This window comes from Meleagris gallopavo, chromosome 6 (assembly GCF_000146605.3).
Source record: "Meleagris gallopavo isolate NT-WF06-2002-E0010 breed Aviagen turkey brand Nicholas breeding stock chromosome 6, Turkey_5.1, whole genome shotgun sequence".
Lineage (NCBI taxonomy): Eukaryota > Metazoa > Chordata > Aves > Galliformes > Phasianidae > Meleagris > Meleagris gallopavo.
The window spans coordinates 6361973-6381034 of NC_015016.2; the positions used below are offsets into that span (position 1 = coordinate 6361973).

Below are 19062 nucleotides of genomic sequence, written 5' to 3' on the forward strand. Positions count from 1 at the left end.
ATGATTGAGTGCTCATACAGAGACTGCTTTGGAGGCTGAGAAATTGCAGCCTTGTGCCCTATGTTGTACTGACCTTTCCCCTGCCTTTCACACCTCATCCCCATGTCTAGAGAATGACTCAGCCTGCTTCCTACATGGCTGTAGCTGGAGGCACTGCAGGAGATGTATCAGACTAGGGCTGTGGTGGGGTCAGTGAAGGTTTCTTAGTGATAGAGGAGAATTATGAGGGTTGGACTGGGTTGTGGTGCCCAATAACTCATGAAGGACTGACATTTTGGACTCTAATCTTCTATCACGGGGGTGAAGTCCCTCAGAGATATCCTGATCCCCATGGAAAAATAAATCAGAGAGCAAAATTAGTGTAGGAGACTCAGTGGTCCCTCATTCAGCCTTGCCTGAAATAGATGTATTGGGAGATTTTAAGTCAGAACTGCGCAGCACTCAACAGGAGCTATCGCTGAATCAGTACGGCCTGAATTACACTGTGTAGAAAAGAACAGAAATAGTCCCACAGGAGAACAGATGAAGGACAACACTGTGGCATCTGGAAATGGGAGAAAACCACATGGGAGTAGGAACTGGTGGATCAACAAAAAGCTCAAACTGTGGGCTTCAGCACGAAGCCCTGTGCTTCCGTATGCACTCCAAGGCTTTTAACTGGAATGTATGAAAACCTGTACCCTGCAATGTCACTTTCTGGCTTCGATGGTCCTAAAGTGGGACCTCCAAGGACGAGTGCTCCATGAGGACATAGCGTGGATGCATCCAGTGGAGATGCCTCAGCTCTGCTGTTCCCTCTGTTCCATGTGCTTCAGGTACCTCTCCCCACAAGGATGGGGCAATCAGTGCCCAAGAAGCCAGGGAATGCTTTGGGACAAAGGTGATGGTCATCAGCTCCACCTAAAATCTGCCCCACCAGAACTCTCTGTGGTATTTTAAGCTTTTGGTTTAGAGTCTGAGGCTGAGAACATAAGAAGCTATAGCACACCTGCAGCTCTCTGAAGAGCACTAAAAGAAAGCATCCCACTACAGTAACATCATGGCACCACCACCCAGGAATTAAGATGTTCTTGCAGGTTGCACAGCCTGTTTTCTTTTCTTCGAGCTTTATGACTGTTACTCATCTTCGGGCTCAGCCATGCTGGGCAATGAGTTATTTCACCTAAGTTGTCCCCATGACTCCAGGGCACAGGTAAATTACTCATGTACTCCCATGTTTGCACAGCCTGCCTAGGGACAGAATGTTCTTCATATTAGGGATTCTGGGTTTTCTAAGGCACTATGTGCACGTACCAACTTTGCTGCATGCTAGTCTGAAGTATGCAATAAATAGTAACCATTAACTTTGAATTGAAGCAAGAGCACACCTAGAAAAGAATAAAGCTTACATACCATAATGAGCAGTTAAAATGTCATCAAAGGCTTAGAAGGTGAAGTACAAAGATCTCCACTGGTATCAACTGGCTGCTGAAAAAAATGGAGGTAACACTGCCCTGCAGCACTTAAAGAAAGCACAGTCAGAAAATAAATGCTTTTAAATAAATGTATTCTGACGCAGACAGCTGGCAAAGAGTCAAAAACTCATCACAAAGAATGTGGTACACATATTTGTCATCTTAATGAAAGTAAAATAAGCCAGTTTATCTGCTCATTTTCATTTGCAGAGGCACAGTTTAGTGGGAGGCTGAATGCCATAGGTACGAGCAACATGAACATTTGACTGGCAAGAATGCTTGAGGAACAGTCTTAACCCTAATACCATAGTAGTTCATATCAGAAAAAGCAGTCAGACATTTTATACTGTAAAGAGAGGGATTTTTGGCCAACAGGAGGATTATTTTAGCTGCCTAAGAGCAAGGCTACTTCATTGCCAGTGCAATACCTGCGAGTTGCCCCGTTCTAAGAGCAGCAATGCAGTGGCACAGGCTGCCCAGGGAGGCGGTGGGGTCACTGTCTCTGGAGGTGTTCCTGAACCACGGAGATGCGGCACTGAGGACGTGGTCAGTGGGCATGGTGGGATGGGTTGACGGTTGGACTTGATGATCTCAGTGGTCTTTTGCAACCTTCCATGACTCCATGAGCTCTTGGAGAAAAATGCTCTACAGATGCTGATAAGCGGCTGGGTAATGCCAAGTGTGGGAGCCTCACACAGAGCCATGTTCCCTCCCCAGAGGGCAGCAGAAAGCCTGGAGGCAAAGCCCTGCTTTTTTATTGTAGCATCCACTGGCACAGCGGAACCCTGTGGTAAGGAGCTCTGAAATAGATGCCATGTGTGATAAGAGCCCAGTGTTTATTTAAGTTTGCAAAGAGCAGTCCTGGATATAGGAAGCATCCGGTGAGAGAGCAGTTATTTTAAGAAGAAATGTTTGATTTCCACTGCAGGGAATTATTTGAAAAAAAAAATTCAAAATAATAATTAAAAAAACTAACAAAGTACTCAGAGTTCAAGCTTTACTTCCTATTTTTACCATGTCAGTAATAAAGAAATCTATCCCCATCAGAAAGAAAAACGTGTTCTCCCAGTCTCTGACCACGGGCAACAGCTTTTTAAATACGTCCTAGAAGTACAATTGGCCTAAAGAAAAGTGAATGTAATTTGGTTTTAAAGAACTCAACAAATAGCCAACCAACAAAATAGTAATAATAATTTATAAGCACAAATGCAACCACAAAGGATCATTGCAGAAGAAAAGCTTACGAGCATTTCTTTAGCATTCTTTTTTGTGCTTTATTAAAGAAGTGATAGGGCATTGCACACAAAACAGTCACTAAGGCCATCAAAAGGGATTTTCGCTTGAGAGATTCATGAAATAAAGGAAAAGGTACAGCCTTATGGAGGGAGAAACCTACATACACAGCAAACAAAAAGGTATAACTGAATTCATCTTACTCATAATCAGAACCTGAGCAATAAGAATAATAATGTGTATAAAGATTATAACCTCCCTAGTAACACATACACACATAAAGCTATGGGTGCATATATAAAAGCTAGTGCTGCATATGAATGCTTTCAAGCCTTCCCACCTTTCCTAGTCCATACTCTCTGTTATATGTGAAAGTTGTATCCAAAATAACAAATGTCCCGTCAGTGCCTTCCTGGAAGGCTGAGCTGTGTGAGAAAAAGAAGAAAGGCTGACACTACAACCTCTCCCAGTGGTTGCAGGAGCAGAGTGGCAGCAGCATTGCATTTCCAGTCAGTTGGTTTCACAGCCTAGCTGTGAACCATCCCTTTGAAATTCCCTTTTAGCATTCTTGTCCCAAATTTGGCAGAGCAAACAATAAACAGTAAATAAATAATGAACAACTTTACCCATTTGCCTGAAGCAGCAAGTAACCTCTAGCCATTACCAAGCTGCCCAGTCCTCACCAGCTCTTCTGTCTTTCAAGCTTTCAATTTTCTACACAACAGCTACTGCTCGTTATCTACAGATGAAATCCAATCAGCCAACCTGATTGCTTTATGGGCATCTTCCTGGCACTTGTTTTAATGTTCCCAGGACAGTATTTGTAATTATAAGGTCTGCTGATATTAAAATCCCATTGAGAATGTTTTCATTGGCTTTCTTAGTCATGGACACCTAAGACTCATTCCCAGCTGCACCCCACTTTGCTAAAACCAAGCAGCACAGCTGAAGATACAGCCCTGGAGAAAAACAGAAGTCAGCAAGGATGCCCCGATTTCATCTCAGTCATCACTTCTAACCAAAAACATAATTATGTTGAAAAAAATACGGCAGTGACCAGAATGCTCAACTCTGTCTTTAGAATTGGAGAGGTAGTTTGCTTAACCAGAATTAAACCCAAACTTGCAGAGCTCCCACGAGGCACCCTGCAGCTACCAGTGCCAGGTGAGCTTTTGAGCAGGAATGAGGCTCTAGAACAGCAGCATCACCTGTTTGGAAGGTTGGAGAACTAAATCTTGTTTCTTGGGGAGCATTCTGTAATTGAAAGCATCATTTTCTGCTTCTTTAGACTACGTGCTATTCAGTCACAGTGCCTTCTTACAGAACAGCATGTATCAACGTGCACCAGTTGGTGTGATTTGGATGCAGCGATGATAGCACAGCACTAAACAGGCAGCATTAGGAACCCTGGGGTGGCATTTGGTGGGACACCAGCACTGAGTGTGACAAACAGCACCGCTGGATCAACAAACAGCCACCGGCTGAGGGCTGTGCAAACCACTCCAAGCCTTTCACCCTTGCCCTTTCTGCTGGATACCTCTGCAGTGCTTCCTGCCAAAGACAATCCACCCCTACAGTTCATTAAAATACTCTGAGAACTGTATTTTAGAATACATTAATTGCTATGTGCGCTTACTGTTGGCAGCGCTCTTTTAGAGAACGCACAAGGTGGCAGCTGTTTTGGAAAAGGAGTAATACAGCTCCAGAATACTCTTGGATTGCCCTCTCGTAGCACTCAGACTTAAAACACTGCTAATGTGGCATAATACACCAGTTATAACATCCTGAAACAAAATAAACATTCTTAACTGCACAGGGCTTGAGGTATTTGTTTCTCCAGGACCACTGATTCTCGTCTTGATTGCAAAGAAATGTGAAAAGCAAATTTCCCAGTCCCCTGGCCTTCCAGTCCCACACACCTGAAATACCAACATTTAACAGACTGCAGGGTCCGTGGGGACCTCCAGCTGCGGTGCTGCCAGCATGCTGGCTCATGTAATAAGCTGCCTTCCACCCCAGCCACGGCTTTCATGCAGAATTTTTCTCTGCAGAACGTTCTCTTCAGTGTCAGAGCCCAATTGCCTCTCATCAGAGCTTCAGAACAGATTTCCACTGAAGTTTTATTGGCAGGCACAATTTCAAGGAAAGGGATATGGAAACATCTTAAACTTTGCAGCATAATGTTTCAGTGCTCTTGGGAGATCGTCTATGGAGTCAGATTTTTGTGTAGTGTGGTGACAGCACCTCGAGCCATGGTAGATACTGAGCTATTTTGATCTATTTTCTCTAGAGCAGAAGGAAGAGATGCAGAAAGGAACCAGGAGATTAAAACAGAGGCCCCAGAACTGCCTGCAGTATGCCATTTCAAAATGACGGATTTCAAAGTCAAGGATGGAAGTGACCACTGCCTACATTTAAAGTTAACATGGAGCTTAACACCCAAGCCAATAGCCTTTACCCACCTGCCTTTGATAACACTAGCTGTGGTTTTCCAAGACAAAGCTGGCTCACACAGAACCATCAAGAGAAAACTGAACACCAGCATCATCTGTTATTACATGGCTAACCTTCCTCTTGAACACATTACTCACTTTAGTTTTGCAAAAATAAATAGGTTTATTTTGGTAAGTGCTAGAGTTTGAAGCTCTTGTACCGAAAGGATAAAAGTAATGCTCTTGCATGGGCTGTATAGAAGATCACTGGGAGAAGAAGAGGTGATTCATATGCTCAAGGTTAAAGCAAATGGAGAACTTTGGTCAAAACAAATGGAGAGCTTTGGGACAGGAAGAATTTCCTCTTCTGCCTTCCTTCCAGGTCCAGTGTGAAAGTGCTTTGTTTGGTTGTTTGCTTTTCATCTTTTGATGTGTGGTCCCTTTTCCACGGCCACCTGGGAAATTTATCTAACAAATTCTTCCTGCCAGGAAAGTGTAGTTCAAAATAAAAAACTGGTAGCATACTTGATGATTCCAGCCCCTTTCCTGTGGCAGATCATGGTTGCAGCTTTTGTTTTTTGTGACAGGTCTACGCTTTGTTATTAGATGCTGTGAAATATGATGTGGACCGTTGTGCGCTTGTGGCTCGGTATACAGGGTGTCACAAATGTTCTCGTGATCCTTGTAGTGTGAAGCCTTTGAAGGTGCTAGCACCAATGCTGGCAGATGAACACCGCAAAGAAGGAAAGAACTGGAGACATTTCTATCCAAAAAAAAACAAACAAGTACAGCAGTGTGGGGCTATCTTAATGTTTCTGTCTCTCTCTCAACTCACCCATGAACAATATGCTCACTGGCAACAAGTGTCACTGCACACAATTTTAAGAAACTTAATTTGTTGTTGCAAGCAATCACCAGCTCAGCTAGTTCCTCCAGACGTAACCACAAACATTCAGCTGCTTAAATGATGCTTTCAAGCCAAATTTGTCTCTTTTTTTCATAGAAGAAATGAGGTAATAGGACAATACAGAGCATTCCACAGCAAGCTTTCCCCACTACTGAAGTTCTTTGGTTTATAAAAATCATAAAGAGCAGTTCCTGTGTCGGCTGCTCAGAATGCTGCAGTGCAAGTCAGCAGCTCTCATACCTTACAAAACTAGTTTGAAGGTCATAAACTTGATATATGGCTTCAGCTACAGACACATATTCAAAACTGGAATTGCATCTGAATCAACTATTTGGCAATTTCTATTTTAACAACCTGTTTTAAGTTGCCTTTAAGCCTTGCCAAGTAGTAATGAGAAAGAGCAGAAGTTTTTCAAAGCTGCATCTGCCCCAAACAGGAACTGACTGGGGAAACTTCAGCCAAAATATTTCAGCCATTTCTCAAAAACGTTGCAGGAAAAACTCTTTTTTTTATTTTTTTTTTTTTTTAGTTAGCAGAAACAATTTGATGGTGACTTCAAGTGGGAAATTTCTAGCTTGTTCTTGGTTTTAATCAAAGAGCTTCAATTCAGCAGGACAGACTACACCCCACAAACATTTCTGTTCTTACAAAAAAACACCTAAATGCAGCTGCTTTATATGGGGATGCTGACACAAACACTGGCAGCCATGGTACTGGCACTGGGAGCTGAGCAATTGGCACCATCAAGAGGTAAAAAAGGAGAAGGAGGATGGAAGAGTTTGACAAGACTAGCTAACAAGCAGCCACACATCTGGAAATATCACCACTGGAGCAAGGGGAGGCAGAAATAGAGAAAAGAATCTAATCCTGGGCAAGGGGATTGAAACTGAGCTCAGACACCCCTAAAATGGAAACTGGGATTAAGAAACAGCCATGAGGTAGAGTCAGTGCAGAGACTGTCCTCTCACAGGATGGGAATGAGGTGATTTTGCAGTGAATGGGCAGATTAACATTCACTATTGACTACCTCCAAAAAAACCAGAATGGACTCCTCTTGCACAAATAGATATGAGATTGGATAATCTGACATTATCAGCAGGAGTCAACCCAGCTCAAGCTTAGGTGTCTCAGCATAAGTGTCTGCATGTGATCCAGTGTTTAAACTCGTGGGATAGCAAATGGATACTGAAAGTGGCATTCAGCTGCCCAAGCAGACATCCCTATTGCCACCCGAGAACAGAAGAAAAGACACAGGGCTGGCAGATCTGCCACAGCATCTTCCCATGATCTGTGCTTCACAGGAGAATGCTTCACCATATGCCTACCATCCCTTGGCAGGAATTTTGTTGTTCTTCTCTGTGATTGATATTATTTCTGCAAAGAAAGGACTGAAGATGGTAGCACTGCCCAGTGTCTGTATGGATGCAAGGAAGCTGAAGGCCTGGTAGGTTACCTCAGCACAACTCAAATGCTATATTACAGGCTTATATATCAGAGCTGTATCTTAATGCATCTGTAGAAAGGAAAGGAATGTAAGCTGGATAGACTACTTATATCCAAACGTTTCCCAACTTTGGCCCTCACTTTGTAACCTTACCAATATTCTTTCAACACTTCTTGGGTGAGTAAGCTTATATAAAATCTTTATACATTAATTTGGGCTGGAATAGTCAAAAACACCTAATGAAATAAATACAAATCCTCTTTGATTCGTAGTAGCCATTAAAACGGCACTCCGCATACATAATAAACAGCATGTTCTTTGCTGTTGAGTACCTCTGCCAATTAAAGCAACTCCAGTGCTGATTTTCCCAACCACTAAAGACAAATACAATCAAACAAACTTTTTTTGAAAGTCAATAGCAAGGCAAGCTCTCCCACTGAGAGAAAGCTCAGCCTGGTCTATTTCACTGCCTCCTGCCCTTACGTGCTTGGGCAATTCAAACTCAATGCAAACTGCATGTAACTTGTGAAGAGCAAAGAGGAACCTGGAAGTACTATAAAAAGGTTATGGAGGAAAACAACTAGAAACACAGAACAACAAAATACACATATGCGTTTCACACTGTGTTGGCTATGAGTACTTCTTGTTTGAAATCACAAACATAAGATCAAGAACTTCACGCCCCAAACCTGATGTGGATGTTTGGCAATCAACTATCTGTGTGCAAAAGAATAAAGCAAATGCTACCCTTTGTACTTCTGTCCTAACTGTTTACTTTCTGGCAAGAGTTCGCAGTTCCTGAGATCTTATAATACATTGTGCATCAACCGAGCTGCAAAGTTTGAGAACTCTACCAGACGCTGGGCCAACAGTTTAACTAACAACTACAAAAGAAGAGCTGAGATCTTCAAAGAGAAAGAGGAAGGAAATCAGCTGTCAACCTAAAAAACGAGAAAAAAAAAAGCAGATGATTTAATGCTCACCGGTTTACTTTGGAAAAAAAAAATAAAAATCCTATGAGACTAAATTATGAAAGGCAACAGAAGCTTCAGTCCTACCCCTGCAAACTGACAGCATATCCTCTTCAGCAGGGATGGGCTACCTGGTCCTTCATACAGCCACCGGTGGGCAAGCTGTCCCAGTCCCTCTGGGTAACCATAGGTGACTCCTCAACTCTCAGGTGATCTCACACATCCATCTACACTGAAGAAGCCCTTCAAGAAAGCAGCAGTGGCAGGTGAAATGTTGTAGCCAACTGTTTTTTTTGTTTGCTTTTGTTTTTTTGTTGTTTTTTTTTGCCATCTTTGGCATTAATTGCGGAAAATACTTGAGATGTTTAGTGTTGGTGATCTACCCAAAGTTAAAACAATGCATTTCAGATAAAAGTAGCTAAATACTGTCAGTAAGAAAGAACCATAGTTCATTTGTATTCACACAACTGCAAGAGAAAAATATTCTAAGTTTTGGGTTATTCTGCATATGCTGCCCCAGCGATACAGTGCACAGCCAGGGCTGACCCCAAAATTGCTCTTGGCATCTCTTGTGATCAGGGGAGTCTCCAACACACAAATTGAGGTAAAAAGATCTTTGTGCTTCGCTCACCGATGCCAAACAAAGACGAGGGAGGTGAAGTCTCTCTGGAAAGCACAGGAGTCGAAGAGTAAGGGCCAAGGAAGGCAACTGCTCAGCAAACTGAACAAAGTGGGAAGTAGGAATGTAGCAAGAGTACAGGAAAAGGAGACCATAGTTGATAGTCCACATATAATTCAGTGTTTTTCACTGAAGAGATCTCAGAGCTCTGTTAGTTAGTGAAAAAAATATATATATTTGTGGTAGAACTATCACCAGCTCTGCCCATGGTAAATATAATTTCAGCTGAAGAAGCTCTGGGTTAGTTTAGAGTACACAGATTTGTGTTATCCCAAACAACAAAGCTCTTAAGCTTTGCTAATGACCCAAAATGATCCACAGGCCTCCTAGAGTCTGATGGCTCTCAAGTAGTGTTTGTTAACAAATATCAGATACTAACACTAATAATAGTCAAGAACCTGAACTCTGTAGCAGCAACAGCAATCTCCACAGGCCGTGTTTCCCCGCTGGGATCCATGAGTACTTTTGACTACGAGCAGCATCTTATTACATAAAGAAATATTTAGATAATTATAGCAACCAAGAGTGACTCCAGGAAAAAAACTATCCTACTTTATTCAAGTACCTCAACACTGTAATAGAGTAATTCAGCTCTTGTTGCCTGTCCCACATGGTTGCAATCCCTTTGAGCAGTTCCAAAATAATGCCACCTTCAAGACAGAATGTCTAAATCTGGGAGGCAAGGCAGCCAAGCAGGTGCTGGGAGCAGAAAGAAATTCCAAAGCCAAAATGCTATTCAGAAGTTTGAAACTTTGTAAGGAATTTTGACCAGAAAAGCTGTGCAGCAAAGTGGTCTGGCTGAACTGCCAGCTGCCAGGGAAACATAAGAGTGGATGACTCTGCAAGGGGCAAGGCATTCTCTGTTGCCCGAAGAGACAGGTTGGCTCCTATTCCTCTGCTGCCAACAGGCGCAAATGGCTTTTGCAGCCCGCAGTGCAAATTTGCATGAAAAAAGAAGTGCAACAAATTAAAAATGCTATGAAGATGAAAGGCAGAAAGTAGTCACAAATTAGGATTTTCCAGGCTGCAACTGGTTTGTGGGTTGTTCTTCAATTATTCTGGGTTTATAAGGTTGTTACTATACATTCAATAGGGTCACCACAAATATTTAGTGAAGCTGTTCACCTGCTATTCATTTTTATATAAGATGCTTGTAGGCTAACACTTAATGTCAAGAAAGGCTCACCAGGTTAATAAGGAGGGCAGCTCACAATAATAATAACGTACAAGTAAAAATTCTCATGCCTAAAGAGTTTTACAAGCATGATCCAGCTCATCTTCACAATAATTCTATTAAGGAGATAAGGACAGGTTTTCCTCCTTTGTAGAAATCCGCAAAAGAAAGTGGAGCTTGTCAGGGATTTACCCAGATCCACTGAGGGAGCAAACAGGAACCAATGGGTTTTGATCTCTGGTCATGCACCAGTCTGCTAATGTCTCTCAGAAACATGGTTTGATTTTGGGTGGTCCTGGTGGAGCCAAGAGTTGGACTCAATGTTCCTTGTGGGTCCCTTCCAGCTCAGGATATTCAGTGATTCTGTGTTTCCCTTTCTCATTGCAGCTATCGGATCTGTGGCGAATTCCTTCTTGCAAGGTCTGTTCCTGTGTCAGAGCTGTCAGCTAACATTTCAACAGAAAGACACGAGGATACTTTCCAATGAAACAGTTCGGCAGTGGGACAAATTAGGACCCTTTCTTCTTGCAGGCTTGGCACAGAAGGCTCATTAAAATTAACAACAGATATGAGACTCGTGTGCAAAGGAAAGCGATTAGAGCCTTAAACCAGTCAACATCAGGATTACTGCATCGTTCCACTTCAACAACTTCCTCCCTGCCCACACCGATGCTGCCTTCCAAAGACTTTTGTTCCTACTTGCTTTCTTGTTTGCAGTGATTGTTCTCAGGCAAATACAAATCTTCTATGTTCAGCACTGCTGACAGAGCTGCCTCTGTCGGGAGGATGGGTGGCTTTAGAAATGGTAACACCTGGATTATTGGGAATGTGAGCGCTGGGTGTTGTTACAGAATGAAGGACTTCAATCAAAACAACATGCAAAGCTCATAATTCAGCAAGGAACTGCCCAGAGGGATGCAGGTGTACTCCACGAAGACATCTTTATTTTCTTTCTCAACGTGGCAAAATGCACCACATTTTGGCAAATGGCACCTTCCTTCTGCTCGCCTTGTTCCCAAACACACTTAGGATCAGCCCAAGGCAGGACTTACTGTGACACTTTGGGTCTGCAAAACCCACCTCTCTGCTGGTCACACCTCTGCTCTCCTCCCCACCCCAACCAGAGCCCCACCAGGCCCACACTCTCCAGTTCTATATTCACATTCCAGACCCTCTGGGTCACAAACAAGCAGACAAGGATGTCTTCTCAAGACCCTTACTCTGTTTACCTGGAGCCAGTGAAAGTTTATCAGTGGCACATGCATACTGCACTAGAAGAAAAATAAACAAATCTAGTGAAGAAAACACAGTTTACATGCAGGTGCTGCAAGAATGGTCTGGGCTGGAAGAGACCTTCAAGATCTAGTTTCAACCCCCAAGTGCCAGAGAAGTACAAATTAGAAAGGTGTAGAGGCGTATAAACATGATAAAACAGTCTTAAGTTTACAATGATACAAAGCTCAGTCATTTTAAAGTACAGAGAGAGGAGAGAATTGGTGTAAAGATGCTTCTTAAACATGCCTATAGGCAAAGGCAAATCCAGTCTCAAGTTTGCCTCAAGTGTGCCTCAAGCACAAAAAGCACTTTGCACTCTTCCCAAGCAATAACTGTACTGTCACCAGTATGAACAACAGGATCTGCAGAGGGACTCTCTTTTTTTCCCCCAATCTATACTCAGGCAGTAAACAAATGCACTCCAAAATGCATATTTTTTATACGTGTATGTATGTATATAACAAATTGTAATTTCTTTCTCTGACTGGTACTTTACATCATTGGGATGAGGGAATTACAGAGCAGGAAGCACAGCCCTATTCTATAATTTAAGGTTCTTTTGGGGGATCCATGGGTTACTGCAGCTACTTAAGTAAGAATGAAATAAGTATCTTACATGGATATATCAAGAAGAAATCACACAGTAGTCTAATTTAACCTGAAGTAGTAAACAGCCTTTGAGTAAAGAAGAAACAACAGATATATCTTAAATTCTGTAAAGCTTCTTACTTTATCCTACAGGATGTTCTCATAACCAAACTGGAGAAACGAGGTATAGATGAAATCATTGTGAACAAAAAAAAAAAAAAAGCCCATAAAATAAGAACTAGTAATTAGAGATGGCCTGCCACTAAGGCTGGAAGGCTTTTGCATAGCATTACTGTTGGCCTGGTTGGAGAAAGTGTCTTTATTAATTACCCTTGTAAGACTTCTGCAAGACCAGAGGCTTCAGAGGTTTTTCAAAATACAGTGCTCCAAAACCCAACAGTCCAGAGAACAATAAGAGATTTATCAACTATGATCTGCGTGTTGACTAGGAAAGAGAAGACAAGAAAGAACACGTTTGTGGTTGTGCTAAGAATGTGAACAGGTCTCCATGGCCACTGATCCACGAATAAAAATAAATCAACTTTATTTGTAGGAAAGAAGGTTGGTTGGATAACCTTCTGTCTAATGGTGACAAAGTTTAAGAAACTACTTGCCTTTGAATTCATAAAGGCTGAATCCATTCCCTGCTTTCTCTCACAATATAATTCTGAGCCATCTGATGAGCCATAAGAGGAATTCTTCCCTGTGCATCCAGAGCTTTAACCAAGATGGACATACAGTGGAGTGGGATTTAGTCCTCCACTCCCATGGTGAATGGTATGGCTCCTTCAGTGTTAACATGTTTGCCCCCCAGTTCCTCTCCACACAGCCCCCTCTGCTCTTTGGTCCCAGAAACACCTCTATTTTGGCAGAATCTGCACGACTCCCTTTCATCGAAAACAAGGGATCGCTTCTGTGGAGGAGCACTCCAAAAAAAAGTACAGTTAAACCAACAAGCACATCAAGTAGATTTTCTGATCAGGTCTTTTTTTTTTTTTTTTATTCTGTATTTGCATTGCAAAATTCCCGAGCCAGGCTAAAATCCTACCAAAGCTGTTCACCAAACACTCTACCTTCATCTCAGCATTCTTGCAAAGTACTTAAGCACGTTCCATTTCACTTGTGGTGAGAATGCAGTACAAAGCATTCCCACAAAGTCAACTACAGATTCAAGAGCAAAAATTGTCCTAATTCTTCAATGCTCTTCCATCAACACACCCTTTGCAACCACTCCATAACCCATGAGAAGGTGAAAACTGGAAGAAGTGAACTGCTTGTTACTGCACTGTCACACTACTGAACTTGGTTGCTTTGCTGCTTCTGGACTTTCCTTGATGGGACAGAGGCGTGTATGACACAGGTGGGTGGGTAACACAGAGCAGAAACACAAATGAAAGCCCTGCTTCCCTATTGAGGGCTTGCTCAGATAATATTCCTATAAGAAATAGGTGCCGAGAGTGCAAATGTGAGCTCTGTCACAGTATAGCATTTAATAATTAAGCAAATTTTGAACTTTCAACATAGAGACACATAGGTCTGATTAGTATCAAAGCAACATATGCTATTTAAAAAAAAAAAAAAGAAATGAGGAAAGAGAATGTAAAGCATCCCAAGCTGTCATGCTTTCATTTCAACACAGCAACTGTTGAAACAACAGGTAACAAGGGCAAAGCTATTGAAACTTCAACAACTTTATTCCTGTTGTTTTTACCTGGAGAAATGCAGGCATGGTACAATGCCTAACCAGCCATGCTGTAATACATCCAATTTAGAGCAAAAAATTGGCTGTTTAAGGGTTTTCTTAAGTCTTCCTGAGTTTTAAGGCAAAAGAAAAGCCACATGGCTAACCACAGCACATGCTCTCTGAAAGACACAAGACAAAAGAGGGATGGGGAAAAATAAATCAAAAGGAGAAAGTGAAATATTCCTTCTCAGGTGGAGTTCAAGAACGAGATGAAGAGCTGGTACTCTCACATATGTTGGTCTTTCCATCCCAGACCTCTGAAGCCATTCCTTGGGATGGTGACAAGAAAGGCCCAGTGTTGTGATAGAAGAACAGCAAGTCAGCAGCCAAAGCAGCAGAACAAACTTTCATTAGCCCCAGTACTCCCCAATATCAGGTACTCCCCAAATACAGATGGAGCTTTTGCCTCTCATCACCGATGATGGAAATCAGAAAGCAGTACTGAGCAGCATGCTCCTCTTCTCATTGCTCATATTTAGATATGGGGCTTTAATTCCACTTTAACAAGCTTTGGTCCATGATTTCTTGTTCTGGACTTCCCATTTACCATTTGTTTTCTTAAAGTAGTTTTTGAGGGCATCACCAAGCCTAAGTCATTCTTTTGCTTCAGATTGTATTTGCTTCTGTAGGAAAACGATACTTCTGAGAAATTGGAGAACAAAGCTTTCTGTCCTATGTATTTGGAGAACAAAAACCAGATTACTTGCAGTCCAAAACTTTTTGTACTGAATTCTATATTTTAAAAATGTGGGTCATATTTGCAGCGTAAGGAGCTTAATTATTCTTGTAGAACACAGTCTGTTTTCCCACAGTCGTACTGTGATGCACTGCATGAGGAACCAGCCCAGTTGCACAAGGGAGGCTGAGAAAAGAGAGCAGATTTTCACCACTGTATGAGAGACTGACAGCTGCTGGAGGCAGGTTACCAGACTTCAATGACAAATTATTTCACCTTCTATTGCAAAGCCTGCATTCCTAAGTGCTTTAGACAAACCTCTCCATAAACCTCTTAATGTGCCACTTGAAACAATTCCCAGGCTGGAACAGTCACCTCCAAGTATCGTGAGTTAACCCTCACCAAAGAAAACTCACAGCCCCAAAAAGATGTGCTCCACAGCTAGCATGAAGTGTGTGCACGTTCATTCAGATCTGGCTGATTGGTAAAGGTAGAGGTTTTTCCTTTAAGAGGGAAAAAAAATGAAAATCAATGTTTAGAAAAAAAGAAAGTTAAATAAAAACTAACAGAAATGAAGAAATTGCAAAGAAACAGGAGCTGCCAGCCAAGTCTTTTTATTAAAAACCACAAATAGCTAGATATAAGGTTGAAAAAGGTACCTCATTAAACTGAGATACAGATGAATTAATAGAGCCAGAAATTTTTCAGGATGCTGAACTGTCCCTTCCGTTGCTGACATGTTTCGAATTTTAGTAAAAAATGTCTCTGTTGTTTGTTGTTGTTGAAGCTCTTCCTCAGCTTTTACCATAAATAATATAAATTCCCCAGAGTAAAATACTTTCACTTATGTCTACAGAAGGCTTAGCACCTAATGGAACAGGATTTTACTTTAATGCAGGCAGCAACAAAGATTCATAATCCCTGAAAGGCCATTCTGCTCACAGTTTGATTTCTGCAGAGGCCAAGGAATGCTGTACCATAATTTCTCCATTCATCCCAAGCACTTGTGTTTGAATTGCTGTATCCCTTCTGCCAGTGATCTGCAGACCTGAATGCAACAGGCACCAAAGTTTCAAATACATTGATTCCAGGTAGAACATCCAGCTACGCATCCTTTGTGAGCACAGAAGCTAAAAACGACCTGCATTTGAATGATCATCTCATGTACTATCACCGCATAACCGATCACCTGTGGTTGGTAAGGACCTACTAAGTACTTATCTGAGTGCATTATTCAAAATTACAGAATAATTCAGAGTGAAAGGGACTTTGGGATCTTTAGTTCTACCTCTTGCTTGAAGCAGGGTCAATACTGAACTCAGACCAGGTTGTGCAGGGTTCTGGCTGGTCTCGTTTTTAAAACCTCCAAGGATTCATAATTATCTTAGGATTTGAAAGAAGCAGCCCCTTCCAGAACAACCCAGAAAGTTCTCTCCCAAAATAAAGTTGTTCTACCCACCTAATTCACCGTGAAATGGAAACACTGCGCTATTGCATTGAAGGGGTTTCCACCTCAACTTCTGCCTGCAGTGCTAAAACTCCCAGATGTGGTATTGATGCCACAGTCAAACTGTGACTCTGTGTAAGATGGAGACGGAGTTTCCCAACTTTCAGTAGAGCCAGTCCTTGGATACAGGCTTCCAAACACACACAGATGTAAATTTAAACCCAGGATTTCCTACTTGAAACTCTGGTTGATAATTATATTCACAGTAAGGAGACAATCTTCATTTTCAGTAACATATCAATTCCTTACTCAGCAGATAGGTCTAAAATGCATTTCTAAGATCCAAAACAGGATCACGAGATCAGAGAATAATTGAGGTTGGAAGTGATGGGTGCAAGTTTCTATTCCAACTTCTAGCTTAAAGCATGGTTACCTATGTGGTCAGATGGGGACTTATAAGAAACATGTAACTACACAATTGAGGTTGATGACTCAAAAAGAGTATTTCAAAAATTATAAAAAGCAAAGCAACAACAACAAAAAAACCAACAGATTTAATTCAGTGTCATCATCAACAGATTTTTTTTTTTTTCTAGAAGACATTTTCAACATTCAGTTCTGGTTATGTGGGAAAGCAAACAATATTGTGTGGATAATGAATTGTTTTGGTGTTATATAAGACATTGGTTAAAAATCCATGCGACTTCAAAGGGAGATTACACAAGATTATAGACCTAGGGTGAAATTCTGGCTCTGATTAAAATCATTGGCAGAAGTCCCACTGACTTGACCACTGCCAGGATTTCACCTCTAAGCTGAAGCAAACATGTTTTACTAACGTGGCCACACAAACCCACACGTGCCAACCCAGATACATCTTACAAGTGCATCTCTATACAACATCAAAGCCTAAAAATCCTTTTGTGATCTCCCTCGGAGCTGTGCAGTTTGTCTCTCTTCCACTGTAGATTATTTATGTACAGACTAGGAAGACTGTGTCTGCAAGCAAAAACAATCTATATTTCTGAAACTCACATTTCCCTTCTTACTGCCCACTTGCCTTTTCCATCAGGATGCTACCACAGCAACAGCTCCACGACCAAATAAACCAGTCTAAAAGCAATCATTGCAGGGCCATTAATTACTCCTTGTGCCACAGATAATATTTCCTGTAGAGACTAGCAGCTCAGAAGTGGTCACATAAAAGCAAGTTCTGGCCTGACCTCAAGCACTGTGTTCAGGTTTAGGTGCCACAGTATAAGAAGGATATAAAGATATTGGAGAGTGTCCTAAGGAGGGCAAAGATGGGGACGGATCTGGAGGGGAAGATGAGGAGCGGCTGAGGGTGAGCAGCTGTTGGGTGCAGAGCAGAGGATGCTGAGGGGCCCTCATGGCCATACAGGAGGGAGCAGAATGGCAGTGTTCTCTGACACTGGGCTTGGATTTGGCTGTGTGGAGCCATGGGTTGGACTCGATGATCCGTGTGTGCGTGTCGGCCAATTAAGGGCGTTCTGTGGCTCTGTGATTCTGCCTTATTCTTGCAAAAGGCATTTCTGAAGCCTGTCCCACTGCTACTGTTCATTTTACTTGTGCTTCCAACACAGCTGCATTTCAGCAAGAGGTTTCTCCAGCTATAAAATGAGCATCGTGCTCATTTATAACAATAACATTGTGACAGTTAACTATGCAATTCTTGTAAACCTCTGAAAATATAAATCACGGGAGCACCGAATTATTAACCTTCATTATTATTGCGTATGCAGAAGTTTGGGTTGGAGCTTAGAAAGGCAACAGAAGATTAATTATAACTTGTCCTAAATGCAAAATAGAAGGAAGTGGAACACCCTCAATTTTGCTCTCATGAAAAACAAGGCAGTTGCTTACAGCAGCCTGCAGCTAACCTGGGAGCAGGGTTTGGCTGAGGCTGCCAAGCTCAGCAGTGTGGACACGAGTGCCCAATGGAGCACTAAGCACCCAGCCCTCAAACAGGCATCAGTCGGTTCCTGCCTCTTGGCAGCACACAGACTGGTAGTACGGCTTCACAGGCACAAAATGCTCTCTCTCAAACTGTCTCAGTGAGAAACTTCACCATGTACACAACTTACAAGTGACAACTTGGAAAGATGCTCTTCCCGAAACCGCAACTGCAAATTTCATCATGCTTTATCATGCTACTGTCAGGAACTCAACACAGAAACATTAATTTAAATTCCGGGGTTAAACTAAAAGATCGCTACCAGAGATCTCAATGCAAGTTTTAAGGTTTCCAAGGTTTTAAACAAAAGCACTGTCCCGTGCCCCATGAAAACACTACAGACTGTTACAGTGCTGGAGCAGGAGAGCCAGTGATGGCTGCAGGCAGATGGGTGCTTTCTTGGTGTGTGCTCAGCAATGGTACAGAGCATACGACTTCTACAAGAAATGACACTCCTAGTAATACTAGAAACGAGCAAGATGCAGCATGTGAAACCAAGACAGCACTGCTCTTACTTTTAGAGAAGTTAAGCATCTGTTTAGGTTCTTCAAAAGGCCAATAGAACCCACAGATCTTTTTTCCCTTCTCAAAAGAATCAGATCATAATCTGTCACAGACATCTTGCATGACAAGCTGAGCACTCTAGAAGCATCGACATCCTTGTACTTGTCATTGCCCAGACAGATGGAAGAGCTGCAGAGCAATCTATGTCAGTGTGACAAGAAAAAATTAACCCACTGCTAGCAATCGTTGCAAAGTCAGTAATTTTTCACCTTCATCTCCCTAAAGAAGGAAGCACTGCACTTGAGTAGACCTCATTAAAAGATTACCAGAGGTTAGCAGCTTAGGTACCTCTGCAAGTGAAACTGATTCCTACGTTGATACTGAGAACCTTCTGCTGGCTGCAGGAGCAGAACAAGCAGATTTCTGCAGAGGATGGGGGACAGTTGCCTTAGACTTCTTTGTCCAAACACACTGTATGTGCTAATCAGAATTAATTTGCTTGATTCAGCCTCTATTTCTTTATTTGGAACTAAAGCTTCACAAAATCAGCAGGGATTTT

At 42.1% G+C, this 19062-nt stretch overlaps 1 long non-coding RNA gene across 1 annotated transcript in view; it reads right to left on the reverse strand.

Moving 5' to 3' along the window:
* Positions 1 to 1884: 1884 nt before the first annotated feature.
* Positions 1885 to 19062, reverse strand: part of LOC109368088 — a 25866-nt gene continuing 8688 nt past the window's right edge. Inside the window, exons 2-3 of the long non-coding RNA XR_002115768.2 lie at positions 8529 to 8684; positions 1885 to 8411 (exon numbers count right to left, since the gene is read on the reverse strand). This is a non-coding gene — a long non-coding RNA (uncharacterized LOC109368088). The remainder of the gene's footprint in view (positions 8412 to 8528; positions 8685 to 19062) is intronic.